Source organism: Grammomys surdaster, unplaced genomic scaffold (genome assembly GCF_004785775.1).
Source record: "Grammomys surdaster isolate TR1022 unplaced genomic scaffold, NIH_TR_1.0 332517, whole genome shotgun sequence".
In the NCBI taxonomy this organism is placed as follows: domain Eukaryota; kingdom Metazoa; phylum Chordata; class Mammalia; order Rodentia; family Muridae; genus Grammomys; species Grammomys surdaster.
In genome coordinates, this window is record NW_021627744.1 from 1 (window position 1) to 12,519 (window position 12,519).

A 12,519-nucleotide genomic window follows, 5' to 3' on the forward strand; every position below is an offset into this window, starting at 1 on the left:
GCTAGGGATGCAGGATGCCCTGTGGATGTTGCTGGGGCTCTGGCTAGAGACCTAAGGAATCCAGGGTGCAGGACACCCTGGTATGGTATGGGTGGGAGACAACACACTCCCTACACCACCTACTTCCAAGATACATGTACATGTCACTCATAACAGGTCAGAAACCCCAGTCCTCTGTGTTACTACCCCCCAAGACTATGTATAAGGGTCTCAATAGGGAACCTGATGTCATCTTTCACTCCCCCGATGGGACATACATATGCCAACCAAGCTGGCTTCGAACTCATAGAGGTCTGTCTCTGCCTCCATGGCACTTGATAGCACATAAGGCATTTGCACACGTGTCGTGAGCCTCAAATTCACGCCTTCACGCTTGTGAGCCAAACACTGCACTGGCCAAGCCATCTTCCAGCCTTGTGTTCTGTCTTTCTATTTTGAGACAGGGTCCTATGTATCCCAGGCTGGCCTCAAGTCCAAGGGCGACCTTGAACTTGGAGTTCTCCCACTCTCTACTTCCAGAGTGCTGACTGCAGCCTCAGGCCACATCCAGTTTTCTGTCTTTTTGAAGACTGAACCCAGAGATACCTTATGCCATGTTGCTACCAAATGAACGACATCCCCCAGCTCCTTATAATATTAGTGTGGAAAATAAGTAATAATCGAGTTAAATAAACATACAGATGGAAGGAAAATAACATCTTGTGAAAGTTGAACTCTGACCCCCAAACACAGGCCCCCATACTTACACCTCGCCAACACACACACACATACCAATATCCATATAGCCATATATATTGGTGTGTGCGTGTGTGTTTTTATACATACATATATATATATATATGTTTTAAAGAAAGAAAATCCACACCGTATATACTCATAAGGAACACCTGAAAGGACTCTCAGCAGCTATGTCTGAGGAAACTTTCTGAGTTGGACCACCCAGAGGCACCAAGGTCAAGTTCAGTGATTGTAGCAAGTCTGAACCAACCCTAAAGAGACTATCTCTCCAGAGATTCAGAGAGCCGAGAGGCAGATTCAGCTGGTCTTCTGGGATAAGTCAATCAAAGAGAAAAACAGATGCTGGCTCTAGGATAAGCAGGTACCAGCTGACTGGAAAGAAGGAAGGGCTTAGAGAACCGGGCCGTGGTGTCGCACACCTTTAATCCCATCACTTGGGAGGCAGAGGCAGGCGGATTTCTGAGTTCGAGGCCAGCCTGGTCTACAGAGTGAGTTCCAGGACAGCCCGGGCTAATTCTCTTTGGTTTGTCTCGGAAAAAAAAAGAAAGAAAGAAAGAAAGAAAGAAAGAAGAAAAAAAAAGAGGACGTCTGACATCTTTGCTCTTGCTTGGTCATTTAGTATATATCTGAGGCCTGTGACTCCACGACCCTTCCCACTGTGGTTCGTGGGTCTTGCAGGGGACATGCCTTAGGAGCAGGAGAGCGCTGAGCGGAATGAAGAGGCAGTGGAAAGAGCCTTCCCTTCCCAATATCCCCAAGCATCTTGGTGCTGTCGACTTGCTAAAGATCCAGCTCTCCCCAGGGTCTCGTTCAAAGTAGACTCCAATCATAGCAAGCTCTGCAAACTAGAGCTCAGGAAAGAATCTGTGACAGCAGACAGAAACCTTCAGGGGACAGGCGGATGGGACCTACAGGTGCCCTCTCTTCCCCGAGCAGGGCCCCCCTCCTCCAGCTGGAGCTTAAACTGATGCTCAAGGCCTGCATCTGTCTGAGGCGCCAGCCCAGACTTCCTTTCCCAGAACTCAGAGAGCCCAGGGGAGGGGCAGGGAGGAGCAGCCTGGAGAGAAGGGAACAGAGATCCAGAGGGAGGGTGGGCTGGAGCAGAAAACGCTGGGGCCAGAATTGGGAGTTTCTGGGATTGCCCCAACTTCAAGGACTCTGTCCAATCTTCTCCCCACAGGCCAGAACTTTCAGGTCTATTTTTACTTTAGAAGAAAAAGGGGTGTGAGGCTGGAGCTAGGGCTGGGTGGTAGAACATTTGCTTAGCACACACACCAAGTCCTGGGATCAATCCGCGGCACCGTATAAACCAGGTGTGGTGGTGCACGTCTGTAATCTCAGCACTTGGGACACAGAGGGAGGAGGATCAGAAATTCAAGGTCATCCTTGGCTACAGAGCAAGCTTGATGCTAGCCTGGGCTATGTGAAACCATGTTTTAAAAACAACCAAACCAAACCAAACCATGCTGAAATGAAGTGCAGTAGCATATATACTTCTAATCCTAGTACCAGAAAACCAGAAGCAGAGGCATAGTAAGGTCATCTCAAATAAAAAGTGTGTGTGTGTGTGTGTGTGTGTGTGAGAGAGAGAGAGAGAGAGAGAGAGAGAGAGAGAGAGAGAGAAGGGGGGAGCCATAGGCAGGATAATGAGGAAAGAAACCAAGACTGGTTTGGGGTTAAACCCATGCCCACCCCAAGGAGTATACACTAGAAAACGATTTCTGCTGTCATGAAGACAGTAACTATCACTCATCAGAATCCACAGGCTGCCTGGAACAGGGGAGGACTTATATTATCTCCTAAATCCCATGCAGGCTAGGCTCTTTACCCAGCCATGTTCTATGCCCCGTTTCCCCATCTGTAAAGATAGAATACAGCCCATTCTGCCTGGGGTGCAGCTGAGTGACAGAGTACTTGCCAACATGTGCAATGGCCTGGGTTTGAGCCTCGGCACACACGTGTGTGCGCGTGCACACCCACACACAGGCTTCATTGGGCTTCGAGGCCATAAAGATGCTACTTAGCACACACTAAACATTTAGCTAGTGTTAGCCACCATGAGGGAGGGGTCGCAGATGAGGAAACAAAAGCCAGAAAGGAGCCCAGCAAGAACAAAGCCAGGCGGCTTATCCACACAGACTGCCCTCTGGCCCTAACACCATAGAATGAAAATGGACGGTGAATCGCCATTTGAGGCCAAACAGCCCCATCAGTCGGCCAGCTGAGCACTGTGAAACTTAGCAAGAAGCTTAACTTCTCTGTGCAGCGGCTTCTTGGCCTGTACGATGTGTTTCCTGTCTCTATGTCTCTTGAGCGGGTGGGGGTTAGGAAAGAATGGATTATTAAGTGCTTGGAAATACTAGCCAGACTCTGTGCCGGGGCTGTCCTCGGCACTGTAGCCATCTTGCTCATTCTGTGCTGTCTGTGTGGTGTCCTGTAGCTCACTCACTGACTGTGTGGCTTTCTTAGTTTTCTGTCTCTGAAACAAACTCTTGTCCAGTAGCCCTGGCATGCCATGGAGAGCAGGCTGGCCTCAAATTCACAGAGATCCACCTGCCTCTGCCTCCCTAGTGCTGAGACCAAAGGCCTGTGCCATCAAGCCAAGCATGGAATAGCCCTTAATGGGTCTGACAGGCAGCAATAAGATCTGGCCCGGATACTGGAAGAACCAGCACCTGCCTTCTGTCCCACCTTCAGAGAGCCATGGCCCAGCCTCTGCTGTGTAATCTCAGGAGAGGCTGCTGGGGAACTTTACCCAACATAGGAGAACTGGTCAGGCTGCAGAGGGCTAATAGTTTCAGAAAGGTGTTGGCTTCAGAGGTCCCTTATAGGCAACAATGTAAGCGCTATACCCTTTGAAGGATAGGAAGGGTCATTCCAGAGTAGCTTCCCTGACATGCTGGTGTTGGCAGACACTTGGGTCCCTCTGTAGCAAGGACATGGGAAGGTCGGGAATCGGAGGAGGTGTGGGAGGGCCCGTGCCTGGGGAAAGGAGAAAGTTCTCGCAGAACTGCACATTTCGGCCAGAGCACATTTTATGGAGATTCTGTCGAGTCCGGTCAGAACAGCTCTCTGTGTAAACAGCTGGGAATGGGGTGGGGACAGAGGTCCCAGGAAACCAGCTGGCGCCTGAAGGACCAGGTGGGGTTCTTCACCCAATCCGGGGCCCCTGAAGAGACACTCTGGGCTACAGCTCCATCTGGTGGGCAAAGTGTGAATACCATGGGCCAGGCCAGCGGCAGGCCAAGCGATGACGCAAGGGGGCCTCGGTGAGTAACCCAATTTCTAGGCGGAAAGGGGTGGAGCCTTCACGTTGACACTCTGGCAGAGGCCCTCAGCGCATGCGCTCTAGACTCCTGTAGCTGGGACTCACGTCATTAGGCTGGGATCACACAGTTATTTGTTAGAAAGTTCTTACACTTTTTGCCAAGTGGGCGTGGTACTTTCCATACCTGTAATCCCAGCTCCCCGAAAAAAACGGGGATTGCTCCAAGTTCAAGGACACCCAAGTCTATTTACGATAGTACTGGGGGTATATGGCAAACCACAAGCAATAATAATAAAAAAAATAATAATTCAAAACTACCAAAACGCAGAACAAAACAAAAAATCCAACCACTCAAGAAAAAAGTTACGGGGCTGGAGAGCTAGGGAACCAGTTAAAAGCTTGTCCTGCTCTTGCAGATGACCCAAGTTCAGGTCCCATATTGTGTGGCTCACGGCCTTCAGGCCCTTGCATTTATCTGCACAGACACACACACACACTAACACATAATTAAAAAGAAAATTAACTTTTTTTGTTACTTTCTAATCCGTCCCAGAACTACCTCAAACATCTAAACACTTCTTGTGTCTTCTTCAGTTTCTGAAGTCTAACCTCACTTTTTGATGCTGCCTTGCTTGCTTGCTTGCTTGTTTGCTTGCTTGCTTGCTTGGTTGATTTGAGACAAGGTTTTACTCCACAGCCTAGGCCCCTCCCAACTTCCAATGATCCTCCTGCCTCAGCTTCTTGAGTGCTGGACCACAAGTATTCACTAGCACCTCCAATATCACTGTATCTATTTTTTTCCCTATGTAGATCTCCTTTTTTAAATTAAAAATATTACTTATATGTTTGTCAGGTGTATGTGGGTACCAATGGAGGTCCAGAGAGGGCATCAAATCCCTTGTAGCTGGAGTGCCAGGCAAAATGGATGCTGAGACCCCGCCCTGGGTTCACTGGAAGGACAGTGATAACCACTCCATTGGGTGTTCTTTTCCAAAGTATTTACTTGCAAAGACTCCCTCCCTGTTTTACCCCAAGCCCTCCCCTTCTCCACACACCTTATGGTATCATCGTTATTATATTTTTGTTTTAAAATTGTATGCATGCTGGTGTTTTGTCTCTATCTGGGTCTGTGCATCACCCGTGTGTCTGGTGCCGGAGAAGGTCAGAAGGACAAGGAGTTAAACAGACTTCCTCCCGGGAGTCAGGCAGATAGGGAGAGAGGATGTGGCTAGGTAATACTGGTGGTGAATTCCAAATTCCCAAGATGAATGGTCTCTTCCTCACCCTCCCGACTTGAGACAAAAGCCTGGCGGCTTAAAACGAAGGCTTTGTTGGCTTTAGCCGCCCACTCCCAGACCCCCTGCTGATGGACAAGCTCAAAGATTTAAGGCCTGGATATTTTACTCAACAGTTGCAAGCCAATCAACCATCCTACCTTTCTTCAAATTGACCAGCTCTAAATTAGGGGAGAAGGATTTTTTCCCCAAGACTTAAAAGGCCTCCAGCCCTCAGTTTTTTGTTTCCCAGGTCTGCACTCTGCCTTGCAGGGTCTTTTTCTCTGTGTGTCTGCTGCTTGTGTTTCCTTATTCCCAGTACATGTCCTTCTTCCACTGTTGATTCTGTCTCTGCTGTCTGCTTGCAGTGTTTGAGATTTCCCCAATGCTACCAGCTGCTTCCTGCTTTCTAATTCTTAAAGTGGCAGAGCACATGAACCTGATCAAAACTTTTAGGCCTTAAGAAAAGGACTTCGGATCCCCTGGAACTTCAGAGACAGATGGACAACTGTGAGTTGCCATGTGAGTGCTGGGAATCCAACCTGGGTCGTTTGGAAGAACCGCCTGTGCTTTTCTGGTGTTTCTGAGACAGGGTCTCTCTACATAGCCTGGCTGTCCTAACTATGTAGACTCACAGAGATCACCTGTTTCTACTGGCATAAAAGGCGTTTTCCTCCACACCCAGTCACAGCATTATTTTTAATATATTTTATTTTACATAGGTGGGGGTTTTGCCTGCATGTACAGATTCTATGCAGATGCTGGGAATCGAAGCAAGTCCTCTGGAAGAGCAATCCGTACTCTTGACCGCCAGTGCCGGCAGCATTATTTAAAAATAGAAAGATTTTTAGACCTCAGCTTCCATTACTGAAAGTAGAAAGTCTGAATTGAGATAGACCTACTTTCAACTCTGAACTCTGCCACTTACTAGCTGTGTGACTTTGGCTGGTTCCTACTCCTCTCTGGACTCTGGTTTCCACGATGATAAGCTGGGGCAGGCATGCGCATGCGCACCTAGAATTACGGTGACCATCAAGTAAGAGAGACACTTCGGAGCCTCTGGGACCACTGAGAAGCCCCTAAGTGGACGTTGAGACCACAGTCCCCAGAGTTGAAAGGGTCTAGAGGTGCTGTGGGGAGAGACTGAGGGGCTGAGACCACAGACTGCGCAGACTCCCATCTTACCGTAGGAAGGGTGTCCTAGGCCTGCAGCAGGGCCGGACAGGAATTGACAGCTCTTTGAGACTCAAGAGGATTTAAACTTTAAAAGTCTTTGTGGGCAAGATAAACACACCTACCGCTCAGCGGGGAAAGGGAAACTTGGCAGAGGTCCCAGAACTTTCCCCACCCACAAGCTGCCCTAAACTTCCTCTTGTGGTTTCTCAAGGGTACAGCCTGTTCTTCTCCAGTAAGTGAGGGCGGAGGACAGAGGGCGTGCCCACGGTTGCACCGTACCCCGACACTGGGAGCAGAGAGGAAGGGGTGGGAGGGGGCAGAGCCCTCTGTTTGCTTTAGCCATAAACTTTACAACAACCCCGGTCCCTCACCCTCAACCCCAACATCAACACCCACCTCAATACCCATCCCGTCTTAGGATCAATGTTTAGCTGTTTTTTGTTTGTTTGTTTGTTTTTTGTTTTGTTTTTCGAGACAGGGTTTCTCTGTGTAGCCCTGGCTGTCCTGGAACTCACTCTGTAGACCAGGCTGGCCTCGAACTCTCGAACTCAGAAATCCGCCTGCCTCTGCCTCCCAAGTGCTGGGATTAAAGGCGTGCGCCACTACTGCCCGGCTATAAATTGGTTTTTGATCATAGCAGGCATAGAGACCTGCCCTGGGCATCTCCAGATCTATGCAGAGAGTTCCTCAGAGGAACTGAGAGTTTCAGGAGGAGGCAGAGAAAATAGCTAGAATTCAGGGACAACGCTGCCTGTAGAGGGGCTAGAGTCCTTCACAGGCACTGTTCCGACCTGCAGGGAGCAGAGCCAAGGGTGCTGCTTTTCATAAGGTGACACCGGAGATTCCGGGGAGAGTACCTTAAGATTCTCCCAATTCTGTATTATCTTCTCAATCAGATTCCAAGTTCAAGTGTTCTTCTTGAGATCTAGGATGAGGGGGTCTACGTCTGAATGTGCCCAAGACTAAGCAGGTGTGGTAGGTAGTACATGCCTCTAACCCTGGCACTGTTCAGAGGTGACTCGGGCCAGAGAGACCAGAAGTTCAAAGTCAGCTCACTTACATAGTTTCAGGCCAACTTGGGTTATGAGACATGTCTCAAAGGACAAATGGAACTGAGGACGTGGCTTGTGGGGACAGGAGTTGGTGTGCATGTTCAGATCCCAAGCAGTCATGTAAAAAGCTGCAAACGTCAGTGATCCAAGCACAGTGAGGTAGGAAGGGGGGGGAGAACCAGGGGTTTGGGCCAGGGCTTCCTGGCTGGTCAGTCTAGGCCAACAGCGAGGGCTGGAGAGATTGCTGCACTGGCAGCAATTCCAGAAGACCCAGATGTGGTTCCCAGTACCCATGTGACAGCTCACAGCAATCTAACTCCAGTTTAAAGGGATTCAGCAGTTTCTTCTGGCTTCTGTGTACACCAGGCATCCATGTAGTACACAGACATAAATACAGACAAGACACCCATACACATAATATAAGTACATAATATAATAATACACATAATATAAGTACTGTGTTTGAGACATGGTCTATGTCGCACTGGCTGGCTTGGAACTTGTTAAGTAGACCCCGGCTGGCAGTCAACTCACAGAAATCTGCCTGCCTTTTCCTCTCAAGTGCTGGGACTAAAGGCATGTGATATCACATCCCCTGTACACACACCCATATGAGAAGACTATTATCTCTGTGCTGTGCTGTCCCCAGACTCCTGAGCAGGCCCTCAGGGGACTCTCTGTAAACAGTACCGAGGATCCAAGCTCTTCTACAAATGAGGCCTGCCTTAGTCCAGTCACACCTGCTGTTATCACAGGACTATGCAAGATCACATACTGACTTTAAACAGCACTCAGCTCAACTGCACGTTCTACGTGGCGAAAGAGGCAGGGTGACCTGGCAACTAAGAGCAGGGACTCTGACCTGGATGTAATGATGGGTACCTGTCATCCTAGCATGGGCTAGGAAGCTGAGTCAGGATTGGGTTGGAGGCCAGCCTGGGCTACGCAAGACCTTACTTCAAGGGGGAAAAAAAGGATAGGATCTTCTAAGTCAAGTGACTTAGATATAAGTCCACCTGAGACATCCTTTCACTTTTTAAAAAGAGGTTTATTTATTTTGTTTATGTGTACGAGTATTTGCCTGAATGTATGTATATGCACTATGTTCATGCCTGGTGCTTGCAAAGACCAAAAGAGGGCACGAGAACCCCTGGAGACAGGTGGTTGTGAGCTACCGTGTGTGCTGGGAATCGAACCTGGGTCCTCTGCAGTAGTAGTAAATGCCCTTAACTGTTGAGCCATCTCTCCAGCTCCCTGACATTCATTTCTTGTTCCTTTTTTTTTTGGTTTTTCGAGACAGGGTTTCTCTGTGTAGCCCTGGCTGTCCTGGAACTCACTCTGTAGACCAGGCTGGCCTCGGACTCAGAAATCCGCCTGCCTCTGCCTCCCAAGTGCTGGGATCAAAGGCGTGCGCCACCACCATCTGGCCTTCTTGTTCCTTCTTTAAGGAGGTCTCCTTACCTCCTGTGCCCAAGTTTCCTCATCTATAAAATCGAGCTTCTACTGGATGATTTAATACAGCCACTAAAGGTATAACTGAAACGCTATGTCTAAATCACTTACACAAACACTCAAAGATGCTATGTAACACTCTGCCAGGATCCCAAGTCCTTGAGCAACAGAAACACAACTGTGGGAGCCATGGCCATGGGTTCAAGGATTGAGCATGAACTGATGTCCTGACGGAATGACCAGAGACACTTCCCATTTTCAGTCCCTGTGACTAGAAGCTCTGATCTTATTCCACGATGTCCCCCCAACATTGGCAGAATGTGGCCCCAGGAAAAAGCATCCAATGAGTTGGTAGCCCGCTTGTGCTAGGGAGTGCCAGAAAGCAGCAGAAGAACCACTTCTATACCAGGGACTAGTCCCAGAGGACACAGGTGACAGGCACAGGACAAGGCTTGTAGGAGAAAACAGTCCCAGGGTCCAGGATGAGGAGTGGGTGTCCGGTATGGTGTAGACTGTTCTATTATGCCCAGGTTGGCCACAGCCAATTGAGAGTTCAGGGGATCCAGCTTGGCAGCTAGCTTGTCTTTCCCAGAACTGTTTCTGTCTATTCCTACTTCCTCATGCTGGGAAATAACTGGAACAAACAGGAACTATTTCCCAGTTGCCAGTATATCCCAGTGCCCAATAACCTCATTGCAAATTCAGTTTGCCCCTAGGAGAAATAGTACCCCAAACACTCCCGGTCTAGTACTCTGAAGTCAACAACCATCCTCCAGAAGCCACTCCAAACATCTCCTTCCCAGCCAGAGCCTAACCTCTGTGGCACCTGATACGACACCAGCTGTGGCTGAGTCAGCAGCATATTCGGCATCTGAAACAATACGCAGCACACAGTAGGTGCTCAGCCAGTGCAAATGATTGCCGTTTCCTTGCAACATCAGCTTACTTCTTCAGTGACTCCTCTGGTCCACACTTAAATGTGTACCTGGTGCACATCAGATACCAGCCTCCCTAAGCCCAGCTGGTTTGTCCTCCAACCTCCGAGGTTGTTATCTGCAGCTAACCGCCCTGGGCTTGCACGTGAGCCTGGAGGGAGGTTGTGCAGAGGACCTACACACCGTTAGGAGGCTACGGGATCTTCGGGGGCTTTTCAGAGCCTGAGGTCTGGTCAATATATCATACTCAGTGGGAAAGTAAGCTAAGCTTTTGGGGCCAAAACTGAGATGAGAGGGGCGCGGTGATCCACTGAACCCACCCACCTGTTATTTCCACTTCTAGATTTCCAGCCTGGACATCCTAGTAACATCCTAGATAAAGCTGGCGATGCGGACATCACATGTATTCTGGCTTCTGCAGCCCCCAAGCCTACCTCTTGGCAGATGTACTCTCCGAGCTTAGATGGTGGCCTCTTGTTCGCTCTCGCTGAGGGACATCTGTTTTTGGGCAGTAAGGTTGATCACAACCGCCGGCCACAGACAGGCCGGGGGCGTGCACTCCGTTTCCTGGGCACCCAAACAGAGTAAGTGTCCACCCCCACCGACGCGCAGTGTTTACAAAGTCCGCGCTGCACTGCAGATCGCGAGCTGGAAGCTGGGCAGGAAGTGGGGACGAGGGGGCGGGTGAGACAAAGGCGCTGGGTGCTGGGCTCTGCCTGGGTCTAGTCTCTGACACCTTGAGAAGCAGCCAGGGGAAGGGTCTTCCAGCTCTGAAGCCTACTCCACTACGGGGTCTACAGACCTTCTGTGTGTGTGTGTGTGTGTGTGTGTGTGTGTGTGTGTGTGTGTGGTGTAGGGTGGGGGCGGTTGTGGCTCCATCAGGCTCAGGGGTACATCTGCAATTCCTGACTGCCCAGGAACTAAACAGTAGACCTGAGTTCTTAACTATTACTACAGAGCCAGGTACCACGACACCTGTTATCTCACCCGTTATTTCACCTCATCTCTAGTTTTCATGTAGGGAAACTGAGGCACTGTGCGGTTAGGTAATGTGATCAGAGTCTTAGGGCTAACAAACATTAGGATTCAAACCCAGTGACTGCATCTGGCCAGGCATCCCCACCCCCTACCGCTATCCCCCAGATCAGGATGAATAAGGAGAGGAATCTCTCTTGAAGAATTTCCGAACCAGAGAGGCTGATGGTAACATGGACACAAAGTTCTGGGAGTGAGAAGGACAAGGGAGAAGCTTCCTTGCTTGCTTAGTAAACACTTGCAGGCTGAGAGCTAGAGGCAACAGTGCCAGAGAATCACCCAAGGAGCTTGGTAGTAAGACGAAAGCCTGCACCCAGGTATATATAGGCTGTTTTGAAAACAGAACTTGGCTAGCATGCAAGAAAACCCTGGGTTCCCCTAGCAATACCTTCATTGAGTATGATGGTGTATTACTTTAGCCCCAGCTCTCTGGAGAAGGAATGGGTAGGATAATGAGGGTAGGGTGTTTGTCTTAGTCATTGTTCTGTTGCCTAAAGACACCACGACCAAGGCAACTCTTACAAAAGGAAGCATTTAATTGGAGGCTCGCTTGCAGTATCAGAGGTTTAGTCTACTGTCAACATGGTGGAGAAGGTGGCAGCACAAATGGCGCTGGAGCAGTACTGAGAACCCTATGCTATATCCTGAAGTGCAGACTGAGAGGTACACACACACACACACACACACCAGGGAAAGGGGGTGGCAGGGGTGGAGCGGCAGAGACGGACAGACACTTGGCCCACCTCCAGTGACACCTCTCCTCCAACAAGGTGACTAAGGTAACCCTGGTGACTAAGCATTCAAATATATGATCCTAGGGGGCCCATTCATAGTCAAACCATCACAATGTTCAAGGACCTCCTCAGTTACATAGCAAGTTTAAGACCAGCCTGGACTACGTGAAACCCAGGCTCTCACAAAACAAAACAACCATACAAACGCCCTCTGAGTGTGAGATCACTGGAACGGGGCTGGTCCAGCTAGGTAAAGCTAAAAACCAGGTAAGCTGGGACATCCCTGCTCATGTAGACAGAGGACCCCCTTCCTCTCTCTTTTAAAGATTTATTTATTTATTTATTTATTTAATGTATGTGAGTACATTATCACTGACTTCAGACACATCAGAAGAGGGCATCAGATCCCATTATGCATGGTTGTGAGCCACCATGTGGTTGCTGGGAATTGAACTCAGGACCTTTGGAAGAGCAGTCAGCGTTCTTGACCACTGAGCCATCTCTCCAGTCCCAGACAACCTCTTTTTTTGTTTGTTTTGTTTTTGTTTTTGGAGACAGGGTTTCCTGTGTAGCCCTGGCTGTCCTGAAACTTACTCTGTAGACCAGGCTGGCCTCAGACTCAGAAATCTGCCTCCCTCTGCCTCCCAAGTGCTGGGATTAAAGGCACGTGCCACCACTGCCCGGCCCCAGATAGCCTCTTGAGTCTTTTCAAAATCGTCTTTAAGGGCTGGAGCAATGTTGCAGGCAGTGAAGAGCACTGGTTCTCTTCCAGAGATTCCATTCCCATCGTCAGCCTGGCAGCTCACAACAGTCTGTAACTCCAGTTCTAGGGCATGCTAAGCCCTCTTCTGGTCT